The sequence below is a fragment of the Schistocerca cancellata genome, chromosome 1 (assembly GCF_023864275.1).
Source record: "Schistocerca cancellata isolate TAMUIC-IGC-003103 chromosome 1, iqSchCanc2.1, whole genome shotgun sequence".
NCBI classification, from domain to species: domain Eukaryota; kingdom Metazoa; phylum Arthropoda; class Insecta; order Orthoptera; family Acrididae; genus Schistocerca; species Schistocerca cancellata.
Window position 1 is genome coordinate 550,984,046 of NC_064626.1, and position 15,837 is coordinate 550,999,882.

Here is a 15,837-nt window from a genome sequence, read left to right on the forward strand (position 1 = left end):
CCTATCTGTGCAGTTCAGAGAAGCTGCTGGTGCAGGGGAGGGTCAAGATGGCCTGAGTCGTGAAGGAGCCATTGAAAAGTGAAATAAAGTTTGTTATGTACAGCTGCACAGTGTACCATATGGTGGTCCACTTTGGTCATGGCCACAGTCCGGCAGTGGCCATTCACACTGGTAGACAGCTGGTTGGTAGTCATAACAGTATAAAAAGACTTGAGTAATGATTGCAGCAGAGGTAGTATATAACATGGCTGCTTTTACAAGAGGCCTGGCCTTGGATGGTGTAGGATAATCCTTTGACAGGACTGGAATGGGAAGTGCTGGGTGGGTGAATTGGCTGGAAGCACAGGGGTCTTCCCTGTGGCAACAGGTTGGGATTGGCAGTGGCGTAGGGATGTTCCAGTATGTTATGGAGGTTTGATGGGTGATGGAACACCACTTCAGAAAGGATTGGAAGGATCTTGGGTAGGATGTCCCTAAGTCCAGGGGATGACGATAGATAATCAAAGCCCTGATGAAGCATGTGGTTCAATTGTTCCTGTCTGAGGTGGTTTAGGTGACTTAGGGGGCTCTTCTTTCTTGCTGGTTCTTGGAAGTGATGAGAGGATTGGGAGTGTGGGGGGATATGGCACAGAAAATCAGTTCATCTGTTTGCGGACTAAGTCTGGGGGGGACAGTGCCTGTCTGTGAAGGTCTTTGTGAGACCTTCAGCATATTGAGCATGGGAACTTGTATCACTGCAGATACACCATCTGCAGGTGGCCAGGCTGTATGTGAAGGATTTTTTGGTGTGAAAGCGATGACAGCTGTTGAAAAGCAGATACAGTGGTGGTTGGTGGGTATAATGTGCCCAGAGGGGAGGATGGAACTCTGAGAGGAGAAGGTCAGTGTCCAGGGTGGTGGCATTCTGGGTCAAGTGAAGTGGATGGGAGAGAAAGTGTAGAGATTGTGAAGGAATGAGGGTAGGATGTCCTGGTCCTGTGTCCAGATCATGGAGATCTATATCATCAATGAATCTGAATCAGACCACGGGTTTTCAGTTTTGAGGCTAGAAAGGTTTCCGCTAGATGCCTCGTAAACAGGTTGGCATGGGAGGGTTCCATACCAGTGCTCATGGTCGTGCTGTGGTTTTTGCTAGTATCTTACCTTCAAAGAAGTAGTGGCATATTATGATATAGCTACTAGGCGTATGAGGCATGAGGTGCTAGGTCTGGAGTATGAAGGACATTGAGAGAGGTAGTGTTCAGTAGTGGATAAATGATCATGGGAATGATGGATGTTGGTGTACCTCCCTGTCCAGTGAGGAGGAAATGGATTCAAGGAATAAGTTCCAGGAAGGGCCTATGGCTTTACGGAAGGGTTCTATGTTATGTTGGACTTCTGGGATGGGATAACTGTGGCAGAATTTATAGGATGTATCAGACAGTTGACGGAGGCTTCTGGCGGTTAGTCACTGTGATTCATAATGACAGTGGTGGAACCTTTGTCTGCAGGTAGGATAATTAGGTCAGGATCAGTTTTGAGGCTGTGTATGGCTGTCCTTTGTTTTGCTGATGGGTTGGTGTTTTGAGAAAGGATGGGCAGAAGGATAGTGAGGAAGGTTGGAGATATGGAGTTCCTGGAAGGTGACCAGCAGGTAGTTGGTTAGGTGTGAGGGGGGGAAGGATCATGGATCATAGGTTGGAACTGGGAGAGGCAGGTGTCATTGTTCGGACTAGGTTGGCTTTGGCTGGAAGGAGTGGTGGCAGATAAGTGTTTCCATTGCAGGGATCTGGAGGAGAGTAGGTCCACTGTGGTTGAAATTCAGTATGGGGTATGAAGATGATGCCTTTCAATGGGACTGAAACTTTCCTGGGGTGTGGATTTTGGTGGAAAGATTAATAACATTGTTCTGGGATTATTTCAGCTTTGGATTTAGTCGACTGTTGGGAGTTTTGTGGGATGTGCCAAGTTAAAAAGTTCAGCTAGGCAGGGTCTGGGTGCTATGAGGAGTTTACAAAAAGGAACACTGTTGGTAGGACAGGGGTAGGATAGTGGTGGCCCAAGGTGGCAATAGGAGGTTAGCAGGCCGAATAACTTATGGATGTGGTGTCTGGAATGCTCTTCTAGGTGCTGGAGTGCAAGGGATTCAGTTTCAGAGATGTTATGTATGCAGCAGGGCTTGCACAGTAGCAGCATCTTGTGGAGGGAATTATGTGGTTTTGGGATGTCTATGCCTTGGAGATGTATTTTTGCAGTACCAGGTTTGTGAATTATAGGAACCGGTGGGATCTGAAGAGGTGAATGTCATTGTGAAAGGAAGGGTGGGATCCAAAGAAAGGAATTTTTATGGTAAGGTCATTGTGGGGGGTGTGAAGGTGGGGGGGGGGGGGGGTGAGAGAGAGATTCCTTGGTTAAGGCTATATTTAAGAAATAGGGTGTGGGACTGGGCTTTATCCAGGAAAGGGATACTTTTCTGAACTGGTGCATTATTATCTATTATCATATCATGAGATCAGGAACATCCTACCCACCTCTCCTAAAGTGATGTTTAATAGCCCACCCAATCTCCACATCATCTTGGTTCTTCCCTAAGCTACTCCAACCCCAACCCCTTGCCACAGGGACCATATCCCTGTGGAAGACCCAGGTGTAATACCTGCTCAGTCCTCCCACCCAGCACTTCTTATTCCATTCTTGCCAAAGGCTTATCGAACCCCATCAGAAGCCAGGCCACCTATGAAAGCAGCTATGTCATACACCAGCTCTGCTGCAATCATTGCTAAGCTTTTTATATTGGTATAAATACCAACCAGTAATCTACCAGGATGAATGGCCTTTGCTCCTCTCCCTCCTGCTACTCATTTCCTGCCCTTTCCCTCCCCCACAGCCTCCCTTCACTGGCACCTGACCATGCTATACTACAACCTCCAGTCCCCAAAGGGAGTGCTGATTCCTCTTCTCCACTCGTACTGTGCCATTTCTCCCCCTTCCCCTCCTCACTCCTGATTGTTGCTCCCATTAATGCATTTCTGTTGTATTCTGGCTGGAGTGGCCAGAGATAGCAGTCATGTATGTGTGAAGTATGCGTGTTTGTGTGACTTGTATGTGTTTTTCTTTTCTGAAGAAAGCCTTGGCCATAAGCTTATATGTAAGAGACTTTTTGTCATGCCCATCAGCAACTCAAAATGTCATCTTTATGGTGAGTAGCAATCTATCCTTTTCATAGTATTGTAAATTTAAAAAAAAAAAATAATTCTCTTAATTCACTGTGCTTTCTTTACTTTTGATTATTTGCCATAACTTAGTAATATGTGAGCTTTCATATATAGAGGTAAGTTTATTACTACAAATTTCAAAAGAAATGTTACTTTCTAAACGTGACTGATGATTCAGAAGGTAAAATAATTTGAAGTGATATTAGTCACTTTGAAAATAACAACACTGATATCCCCCATTACTACTGAAACTGCCATTTGTAAATAATTCCTTTCAAGTGCTCTGGAAAGTGTATCATACTGACATGAAAACTTCAAAACTCTGTTGACTGTAGGTAAGCTCAAGTCAAGTCAGGTTAGTTTACATCATACTAATTGTGTTCTCTGGATCTTGCACAAAGGAGCCTCAGGGATGTGGAAAGAAATAATAAATGTAGATTTAACTGAAGTGTGTTGCGGTAGAATTATGTAACTTCATGAAATGTTATGGCGTGCTAATATTAAATGCACCTTAATATAATACAGCATATACTTTGGTGTTAACGGAGACTACTCACAGAAAAGCAGAAGCATTGAGTCATTGCTAGGCACACACTAAAAGAAAGAAAACTTGCTCCCTTTCAGAGTAATCCGTTTTTGAGATAGAGTAACACACACACACACACACACACACACACACACACACACACACACACACACACACACACACAGAGAGAGAGAGAGAGAGAGAGAGAGAGAGAGAGAGAGAGAGAGAGAGAGAGAGAGAGATCTATGCCCCTACAGGGTGCCAGCTGGAAAACGGTACCAGGACCACATTTCACAGGGGGACAAGTTTGTGGTGTGCATTGTGTGGTATGAGTTGGGGGGGGGGGGGCTGAGGGGGATAGGTGGGAGGCAGTGAGAGAGAGGATGCCAGGAGTAGCACTGCAGGTTTCTCCAGAACATTGGAAGAATAGGAACTCTTCACAGGTCATTGCCATATGACCTAGCAGTAGTCATTTGGAGCAGAGCTACAATTCATCACTGCTAATGAAAGCCTAAAGTGAGATGATGATTCCCTAATCCAGTGATGTGCTCAACAACAATTTTAAAACTTCCTTATATGAATCTACTGTAAAATTCCAGTATTGTAATGTAGATGTAAAGCTTTAATGTTTAAGAAGAATTAAGAATAAAAACTATTCACATTTTAAAGGAAAAGCTGAAGGAAAGTTTTGGGGTCTATAATTGATGAAGACGCAAGGGAATAGAGTAGTAGATGCTAAAATAAAGAACTCGATGATGATGATGATGGTGCTTTAGTCATTGAACACAAGACTGATAAAACTTTCCACACTACTCTGCCATGTGCAAATATTTTCATGTCTAAATAACTACTGGACTCTTCATCTATTTGAACCTACTTACTTTAAGCAAACATTAGTAATCCTCTGTAAAATTGTTACCCCCACACCTCCTTCCATTACTAAATTAACAATTTCTTAATGTCTTAGAATGTGTCCTTCCTATCTAATTCAGCTTTTAGTCAGGTTGTGCCAAACATTTCGTTTCTTCCCAATCTGATTCAGTACCACCTCATTATGTTCTCAACCCAACCCTCTAGTTTTCAGCAATGTTCAGTAGCAGCACATTTCAAAAATTTCTCTTATTTTCTGTATAAACACCATAATATTGACAGAATGACACAATAGAGAAAGTTAAGCTGGGCTGAGAACAGATTATGTAGCATAGCATTCACTAGAAATAGACTGAATACAAGGAAAAGAAAGAACCCAAAGTAGATGGCTGGACAACATCTTGAACGGCATTGCATGGATAATTATCAACAGTGAATGGACGACCCATGTATTAGAGAAAAGGAAATGTGTGAGGATTGAAGACCAAGCATATGGTTAATGTATGAGAGATAGAAAATATTCAAAGCGATAAAGGGCATTACTTAATATATTTTACTGTGGAACAACTTTCAAAATATCATGTTTTAATAAAACGTCTCTACAAGAAGTTCCAAAACTAATACCAGGCACAATTCTTACACCAGGACTATGTATTCTGAAAATGTTGTAAGTAGCGGTTCCCAAAAAGTAATTAAATAAGGAACTGTGCAGAGTGAAATAAATTCATTTCTTTTTATTGCTACGAGGAGTGCTGAATGTCGTGAAACATGTCGATAATCCATTTGCATTCAGCCATCTGCTGCTGATGCTTCCAGATATTTCATTGGTTGCTTCTTTAGTAAGATGATTGAAGAAGATATAAGTATAGAGATAAAAAGTAGTACCAAAGAGGACTGTGGTCTGAGAATGAAGCTAACATGGAATTGCAAAGAAGTTACTTGCCAAAAACTAGATAGGAATTGGATCTAATGGCAACAAATAGACCTGACCTCTTTGATAATGATCATGTCGAAACTGGTATAGGTGACCACGATGTGGTTGTGGCAATAATGATTACCAAAGTACAAAGGACAACTAAAACAAGCAGAGAGATATGTTCAGCAAAATAGATAGAAATCAGTAGTGTTGTAAATCAATGAGGAACTCAAAACTTTCAACACACAGCAGGAGCTTGTAGAGAAACTGTGGCTCAAATTTAAAAGAATAGTTAGCCATGCACTGGATAGATACCTATCCAGGACAACAGTCCATAATGGGAGTGGACCTCAATGGTATACAGTCACTGTAAAGAAACTTCCAGAGATTACTACATAATAGGTGTAGAACAAAGTGCAGGGGTATAGACAGAGATATGCTGAATGATATGCATGTGGCTGTCAAGAGAGCAATGCTTGATGCCTTCAGTGACTACAGTAGAATACTGTGAAATGTTATTTCACAAAACCCAAAGAAATTCTGGTTGTATGTAAAGGCTGTTAATGCCACCAAAGATAGTGCCCATTAGCAAAGCAAAAGCTGAAATGCTTAACTCTTTTTTCAAATTTTCCTTTGCAAAGAAAAACCCACAAGAATTGCCTCAATTTAATCCTCATACCACTGAAAAGATGAATGAAATCAGTATTAGAGTCAGTGGTGTTGAGAAGCAGCTGAAATCATTAAAACTGAACATAGTTCCATGGCCCAATGGAATCCCCGTCAGATTCTGTACTGAATTTGTGGCTGAAGTTAGCCTCTCTTCCAACAATAATCTATCACAGATCCCTCAAACAAAAAAACTGTGTCCAATTCTTGGAAAGAACAACAGGTCACACCTGTCTACAAGAGGATGTGGAAGAACTGATAATTTCTCAATTTTTGCTGAAGAAGGTAGTAATTTGAAAGTTATATTTTTACACAGTACAAAAAAAAAGATGATTGAAGAAGATACAATACAGCAGTATCCTCTTTGAAGATGCAGACCATATTTTCTTTATTATGTCACATGACAGATATTCAGAAAATCAAAGAAACTGTCTGATTAGATCTTTGGAGAAAAAGAGTCAAACTGAAAATGAATTTAAAGCTGCAAAACTTAAGTTTATTAAATGACAAGGAACTTGAGCAATAAAAGTCACTGGATTTCAAATTTATTTACAGTGCCAGGAAAAAATGGAACACCCTCAGGGATAAGGCTATTTTATTGACAAGTGATGTAATAGGTTGTTGTAGAAGTATATAATAACAAATAGAGTCCAAATGAAACAGTTGTGTCAAATTTGAGGGGTAGCCAAACAATTGCATCAGTGCCCAATGTACTTCCCCTTTGGCATCAACACTAACGTGTATTCGCACATTCAAATGATCATAAAGGTGCCAGATAGCATTCTGCGGTAGATTGTCCCAGCACCTTCACCTTTTGTTGCAGTTTGGCAATGCTTCTTGGACATAGATTAAGTTCTCACTTCATCATGTCTCATATATGTTTATTTGGCAAGAGGTGAAACACCCAATGTGACCTTGAGTTGTGACTGATGGCGCCCACATCGTGAAGCCGGGATGGAAATAGGCAGCTCACCAGCTCCACACCATATGTATATATGTTCCTCATTTTCATACAGACATTAAACTACTCTCATCACTGATGATGTCAGAGTGCCAGTGCACTATCTGGTCTTTCACGACACTTGAGTAGCCATGCTTGGGAGTGTCATGGTGTCAGTGGGAGTGTGGCCAAAGAGAAATGTGATCTTAACCCTGCTGCAAGTAGACAGTTCTCAGTGATCCCTGATGACACAACAGATGCAACAAGTGTCCAGATTTCGTGCCAGGATGATTTTTGGTTGGCCATCACTGCTTGTTCATAATGCGTCAATCTTGACATGCACCTGTACTACATGTACTTCCAGAACCTGGTTTATGGGTACAGCAATGTTCCATGGACCACTGATGAAAGCAGGGACACACCACTGATACAATGTGCCCAACATGTGCAGCAGTCCCTTGATATTTCCATGAAGCTTCTTGCAGGGCCTCACTGTGACCCTGTTTGAATGGTGGGAGCTGCTCAACAGGTGTATGTACTCATTTGGGGGGGGGGGGGGGGCATGATTAATGCTAAAATCAAAATGAATATTGCAAACAATGTTTAGAAGGGAGACAGAAAAAGCAAAGGAGAAATGGCTGACAGAAAAGTGTGACAAGATAGAGAAATTAGAGACAGAAAGAAAATATGAGTTGATGTACAAAGAAGCTATGGATTTGACATTCAGGGAAAAGAGAAACAACAATGGACTAAAGGAAGTAGAGATAGCAGATGGTAAAATGGTGAGTGAAACCCAAGAAATAGTGAGAAGATAGGAAGAATATATTGAGAAGATAGGAAGAATATATAGAATGGCTATACTCTGCCGGCAGCCAACAAAGTGAAGAAGAGCTTGGGATAGAAGAAGAAGAAGATAAAGTTGCAGATGATGATAAAGGAAATGCAATACTCACTAGTGAGATTAAAGCGTCTATGAAGGAGATGAAAAATGGAAAGGCAATGGGAATTGATGAGATTCCTGTGGAACTGTTAGTCATTGGAGAAAGAAGGGAAAAGGGAGTCAATTGAATTGTGTAATCAAATATACGTGACAGGAAAATGGCCAAATGACTTTACAGAAAGTATCTTAATACCTATAGAAAAGAAAAAGAACAGCAAAAAGTGTGAGGAACGTGGAACAGTGAGCCTGATATCGCATGCAGCCAAAGTCTTGCTGAGGACACTCAACAGAAAGCTATATGGAAAGCTGAATTGCATAGTAGGAGATGAACAATTTGGTTTCAGGCGAGGAGTGGGAGCTAGAGATGCCACTGCCTTACTGAGAGTGGTAGGGGAGAGGTACATGGAGAAGAAAAGGAAGGGTGTATGTTGTGTTTATTGATCTTGAGAAGGCTTTTGACTGTGTCAGATGGGACAAAATGATGGAAATCCTAAGGAAACATAGAGTTGACTGGAGGGATAGACGGCTAATTAGAAATTTATTTTTGAACCAGAGAGCAAGAGGAAGAATAAGAAGTGTGATGAGTGAAGAAATTGAACTGGGAGGAGGTGTAAGACAAGTTTGTTGTTTATCACCGACACTGTTCAATACTTATCTGGAGGAAATTGTTAATGAAAGTTTTGATGGAAGGAGAGGAGTTTGTATAGGGGGTCAGAGAGTGGAGTGTATAAGATTTGAAGGTGACATGATTGTGATGGCAGAGAGTGCTGAACCATGAAGAAATGTCTTGGTTGGCTCTCCGCATTTCCTCCTTGTCTGTAGCGTGCTCGTTTAGAAATTTCCGCTTTGTGCTCTGTTGTTTCCTTACCCTAGCCAGTGGGCACTATGGCATTGCTGTGGCTGGCTGCCTGCCGTGTTTGCGAGAGAGCATCGGTCTGGAGGAGGAACTCTAATTGTGGACGTGTGGGAGTGTACAGGAGGCCATGCCATTTTGTTGATGTTTGGCGTGACTCGTGTCAGGTGTGATGATCGTTAAGGCCATGATAGCAGCCAGTGTTACTGTCTTGGTCGCAGATGGATCAAAGGGGATGGGGCCTGGTTGTCCATTGAAACTACTACACTACAGATGTCGTCGGACTTAAAGTAAGACATTTGCATTATTTGCAAGCAACTGGGCTTTCCAGCGTCTACAGTAATTCAGCGAAGATTATTTACTTCGCCGGTGTATAAATGACTGAACAAGGAGCAGTTTATTTAATGTTCATCTTATGCTCATGTTTCGCGTGTGCTGTTTGCGAGTGTAAACTTGACTCTCACCTTTGTCTGTCAATTTTGCACGCATTGTCAAATACTGGATCCAAGTAGCAACTTTCAGTTAATTAGATAGATTCTTCCTTTTACTAGTCACAATGCATGTTCAATGGCAAAGGAGAATTGTAGACCTGAACTTGCTACCTCATTTGCGTGCCTTCAATAACAGAGCCTAACCTGTTAAATAATTAAGGCTTGTGGTAAACAAAGGTGTTTAAGTATGTTGTTTTAAAATATTATCTGAAATGTGTCAATGATTTATGTTTTGCTAGTTGACTCTAGGGTATGAATGGATGTGTTGGCACATCTGCCGTGTAAGGGAATCCTGTGAGTTTGATTACCTTGTGACCAGGGTGCTTGCTCAAAGCTTGTCTTTAAATATGCCGCTAACCTGGTTAGCATATGTTGTGGCTATTTTAAATTAATCACTGCTCAGTAGCCCAACACAGTTTGTCAGCCGTCAGAAGCCATGTATGTGTTATTTTTCCTTTATTCTAGTCAATCAATTTGTTACTCTAGATAACCATTAAGTTTAGATAATATAGATTTGTCAATTTCCAATTGATTGTGTGTGTGATTTTTCCCACGTGGAATGTTTCCCTCTATTATATTCAACCGTTGGTTGCGAAAGCTAGATTTTTGTGTGTATGTTTGTGTTTGTTTGTGTGTCTGCCTCGTCAGGAAAGAGGGAAGGAGAAGGAAAGACAAAAGGATATGGGTTTTAAGGGAGAGGGTAAAGAGTCATTCCAATCCCGGGAGTGGAAAGACTTACCTTAGGGGGAAAAAAGGACAGGTATACACTCGCGCACACACACACATATCCATCCGCATATACCATCCGTGTGTGTGTGCGAGTGTATACCCGTCCTTTTTTCCCCCTAAGGTAAGTCTTTCCGCTCCCGGGATTGGAATGACTCCTTACCCTCTCCCTTAAAACCCAAATCCTTTTGTCTTTCCCTCTCCTTCCCTCTTTCCTGACGAGGCAACCGTTGGTTGCGAAAGCTAGAATTTTGTGTGTATGTTTGTGTTTGTTTGTGTGTCTATCGACCTGCCAGCGCTTTTGTTTGGTAAGTTTCATCATCTTTCTTTTTAGATATATTTTTCCTACGTGGAATGTTTCCCTCTATTTTTTTTATATATATATATATATATATATATATATATATATATAATAGAAGGAAACATTCCACGAGGGAAAAATATACCTAAAAACAAAGATGATGTGACTTACCAAATGAAAGTGCTGGCAGGTCGACAGACACACATACGAACACAAACATACACACAAAATTCAAGCTTTCGCAACAAACTGTTGCCTCATCAGGAAAGAGGGAAGGAGAGGGAAAGACGAAAGGATGTGGGTTTTAAGGGAGAGGGTAAGGAGTCATTCCAGTCCCGGGAGCGGAAAGACTTACCTTAGGGGGAAAAAAGGACGGGTATACACTCGCGCACACACACACATATCCATCCACACATATACAGACACAAGCAGACATATTTAAAGACAAAGAGTTTGGGCAGAGATGTCAGTCGAGGCAGAAGTGCAGAGGCAAAGACGTTGTTGAATGACAGGTGAGGTATGAGTGGCGGCAACTTGAAATTAGCGGAGATTGAGGCCTGGTGGATAACGGGAAGAGAGGAATTCCGGAGATGGGAACTTGCCCTTCAGTATATCCTCTCTTCTCGTTACCCACCAGGCCTCAAACCTCCGCTAATTTCAAGTTGCCGCCGCTCATACCTCACCTGTCATTCAACAACATCTTTGCCTCTGTACTTCCGCCTTGACTGACATCTCTGCCCAAACTACCCCAAACTCTTTGCCTTTATAATTGTCTGCTTGTGTCTGTGTATCTGTGGATGGATATGTGTGTGTGTGTGTGTGCGAGTGTATGCCTGTCCTTTTTTCACCCGTAAGGTAAGTCCTTCCGCTCCTGGGATTGGAATGACCCCTTACCCTCTCCCTTAAAACCCACATCCTTTCGTCTTTCCCTCTCCTTCCCTCTTTCCTGATGAAGCAACCGTGGGTTGCGAAAGCATGAAATTTGTGTGTGTGTGTGTGTGTTTTGTGTGTGTGTGTGTGTGTGTGTGTGTGTGTGTGTGTGTGTGTGTTATTGTCTCTATCAACGTACCAATGCTTTCGTTTGGTAAGTTACAGAATCTTTGTTTTTATCTAAAAACAAAGATGATGTGACTTACCAAACAAAAGTGCTGGCATGTCGATAGACACATAAACAAACACAAACATACACACAAAATTAAAACTTTCGCAACCAGTGGTTGCATCATCAGGAAAGAGGGAAGGAGAGGGAAAGACGAAAGGATGTGGGTTTTAAGGGAAAGGGTAAGGAGTCATTCCAATCCCAGGAGCGGAACTAACCTTACTGTCTAGCATCTGACCAGAATTTTTGGGATCTTTCAGCCACCTAAAGCATTAATCAGTGATAATGCTCCCACCTTTACATCTCACTAGTTTAAGCGACTTTGTTTTAGTAACGGGGTTTGTCATTTCACCACTACACCTTATTACTTACAGCCTTGCTAATTATTTTCTCTTTACATGGAGTGTGCCTGCCTTGATGTTATAAGTGGCTGTTTCAAAACCAGTTCTTTAACATGCCTACACGCATATTTATATTTATGGGAGAACTTAAAGTGTGTTCCCCTGTTGAACTTCAACTAAGGTGCAGAAAACTGAATTAGGTGTTTATTATTGTTCTATTGCTATTGTCTGTCAAGTGTAACATGTGACATTTTCTTGGTCTGTTATCAAGTGTTACAATAAATGCAAATTTCAGTTGTTCCCATGATTTCCTATCTCTGCATTGGTTAATCTAAATTCATAATATTTAATTGTTTAAATATTGGAGGGAGGTGTGTGTGTCGCAATGATTTGTTTCCCTTCCTAGTTAAGGGGGAGGTTTAGATTTGCTGCACTGTCTTGCAGATTTTCAATTTGATACTTTTCTATTTACTTGAAATTGTGTTTTACAGTAACTTGTAAATTTGACATGTGTCATGATGGGGCAATGTGATTGTCCTGGTCTGGCCTTCTTAAAGAAGGATCAGTTAGTTTATGAATTGCTCATTTGTAAGCAGCTTCTGCAGGGTACGGTTGCGGACTTGGGTATTAGGTTGCATGGTGCATTGAACAATCCATTAGTCATTTCCAGTGAACGCATCGGGCAGGTCAGCGATGCCCTACATCTCATTAGTAGTGCTGTAAATGAATTAAATCAGATTATTACCTTTCTTCATGCAACTGGTGTTACCTTGAGACAGAGGGGATGGGTGAAGGCCCAGTTGTGCCATTGGCACTTTCATTTACAGGACTTAAATTATTGTCTTTGAATGAAGAACAGCAGGGATCAGTTAGCCGACTTACCCAAAGAGTAAAGGAACTACAGGTTAAGGCCAGTGTATTAGGATTGGAAGATGTTCATGAGGAAAATGATGAAAGTTTGGCTTCCGTGGGTAAAAATAATCAAGGTTTTAGTAGTCAAGTGTTTAAGGGTCAGGGATCAGAAGTGTTTGCCAGATTTCCCAATGCTATTATGTATTTATTGACTTAAGTTCAAACAGCTTTGTGGCTTACTATTAGCCTCAAAATACTTACTAGTGCCCTACATTTTCCCCAGGTGGTTTTGCTAATTTTTTTTGTATCCATTATTTAGGGGCTTCTTAGTGAAATTCTTTCTGAGGCCTTGCACAGATGGCCTCCCTTCTTAGTGAAATTCTTTCTGAGACCTTGCACAGATGGTCTTCCTTAGGTGAATTGAGAGACTTGATCATAAGCGTAAGCTTTCACCAAGGCTTTGGCAGCATTTAGAGAGCCAATATTATTGGTGAGTACAGGGGTTCGATGAGAAAATCTCTGAATGTATGGAATGGGTTCAAATGGCGGTAAGGGCTCTTGATATGCAGGTTACTGAATGTGACTACATCCTAGTCATAGTCCAAGGGATGAGACCCGAGGATCGTCACAGACTTAGTTTGTTCATGAGCCGATCTCATATACAGAGTTGGGTCAACTTATTAGTTCTATTGAGGTGCTTAGTTTTTCCGATGAACACCATTGTGCAAGCTCATCGGATGAAAGATCAACATCTGTAGTAATGGAGCCTAAGCAAGGAGTTGTTCCTTTTTCTGCCTGTCATCAATGTTTTAGGTGTGGTGTTACCAGTCATTTGGTTCGTGACTGTCCACATCAGCGAGCAGCTCGTTCTAGTAAATGATGTCAGAAGAGAAGGGACAATGTTTGCAAGGATGGTCCACCTAAGGGCTATGCCCATATTAGAGCTGCATCGGGGTCATGGCTGCCCCACTTGTGTGCTGCGTGTAATCATGAGCCCTTTTGTGCCCTGTTGGATTCTGGCAGCGCCGTTTCCTTGCTCTATTATGATTAGTATCTTGAATATCATGCCCTGTACAGGTTTCCACCTTTGTCTCCTTCCATGCAGGGACGTCGGGCAGTGAATGGATGGAAGTTACCTCTGGTGGCGGAGCTAAAGGGGAACACTGCGGTAGGCAATTTTTCTTGGCCTATTCATTTGCTTCTAACTAAGAATCTTTCAATTAGTTTGTTGCTGAGCTGTGCTTTGTTCACAAGGTTGGTCTGGTGCTTGATTTTGCAAGCAATATCTTTAGCTTTGCTTTTTGTCCTGCAGAAAAATTTGGATTCTGTTCTTGTCGTAAGTCTGTTCCACTTAAGGCCGTTAATATCATTTTGCTGTTTGATGTTGGTCATCTGTTTGATGTGCTGGCATCTCGTTTGCTCCAATTATAACAACATTATTCTCAGGTCTTGATACTCAATTGGGGGTTACGGATCGTATTTATTACACACTTCATTTGATGGATGATGTTCTGGTCCAGCAGGGCCCTTACTGCCTGTCACCTCCCAAGATGCGGATATTACATCGTAAAATCGATGAGATGTTGAATAATGGGGTTATCAGACTGTCTACTTTCCCATATGCTTCACCTATATTCTTGGTTTCTAAGGAGCATGATACAGACTATCCACCTGTCGTTGATTACTGCCACCTTAACGAGAAGGTGATATTAGAGTCGGTACCGATGTCTGATCTTCATAATTGTTTCAGTTGGTTCACTAGAGCACTCTATTTTTCCTTTCTGGATTTAAATCAGGCCTACTACCAGATACCACTTACTGAGGATTCTAAGCCTGTTACCACATTTGCAACAGATTGGAATCTCTTTGAGTTCAGTTGCGTTCCCTTTGAACTTGCTACTGGGGCAGCAGTGCTCTCCCATCTTTTGGATAATGTGTTGGGTGATCTAAAATGTAACTGCATTTATAAGTATTTAGATGACATTGTAGTCTACAGTCGTAGCTTTGATCAACACTTACAACATCTGGCACTGGTTTTAGATCACCTGAGTGAGGCGGGATTGACTGTCAAACCCGATAAAATTAAACTATGTTATGGAGAGATTTCCTTCCGTGGGCGCTTGGTCTCGGCTGTGGCATTAGGATCGATCAGGAGACCATTGTCAGCTTAAGACATTTTTGCCCGACACATAATAAGAAAGAGATTGCTAGATTTGGAATGGCCAATTATTTTCATAAATTTGTATCTAATTTTGCTCAGTTAGCCATTTGACTTAATTGTCTGCATGGCAAGAACCAAGTGTTTGGGTGGGGCACGCGTCAGCAGGCAGCTTTCGAAGCAATTAAAACTGCTCTTACCAATCCTCCAATTCTTGTTGTTCCTGACTTTAGTCAAAGTTTTATTGTCCAAACTGATGCATCCAGAGGTGGGATTGCCGCCGTTCTTATGCAGGAATTCAATGGTGATAGGTGGCCGGTTGCTTATGCCTCAAGGTGTTTGTCTGAGGTGGAAGTGAAGTATTCAGTTTATGAATGTGGATCAATAACTGTTTTGTTTGCCCTTGAAAAGTTCAAATTTTATCTAGAACATTGGGAATTCTTACTGGAGACTGATAAAACAGGCATTGAGTTGGGTTTTGGCCCGACCCAGAAAAACTGGTAGGGTGGCTCACTGGGCGGTCTGTATATCGGCCTTTCATTTCAAAGTTTTCCATACATGTGGCGTTGACAATCAGGTCTCTGATGCCCTCAGTTGGATGTTTTCTGAGGAGGAATAGGAATCTCTCCGTTCTGAGGAATTTATTGTGGCAAATGTCCTTGCCAAGATCCCGGAATTATTTAACGACATAAAGGAGAATCAGGAAGAGGATCCCAGATGGAGCACCATTAGGGAAGCTATTCTTTCCAGAAAGCAGATGCCTGGATATGTTATAAATAGAGGCATCTTGTGTAAGTGGGTTGGGAAGACTGTTCAGTTTAAGATTTGCATCCCTCAACACTTGGTACATCCAGTTTTTGCTTATTTCCATGATTCACTTGTGGGAGGTCACTTGGGGGTTGCTAAAACCGTTGCCAAGGTTAGTCAACAGTTAACTTCACCCTCTATTAGTTGGGATATTAGG

General features: G+C 41.7%; 1 protein-coding gene across 5 annotated transcripts in view; it reads left to right on the forward strand.

Annotated features, from left to right (window-relative positions):
- Window positions 1-15,837, forward strand: part of LOC126180278 (protein retinal degeneration B) — a 589,076-nt gene that overhangs the window by 451,939 nt on the left and 121,300 nt on the right. The window lies entirely within an intron of this gene.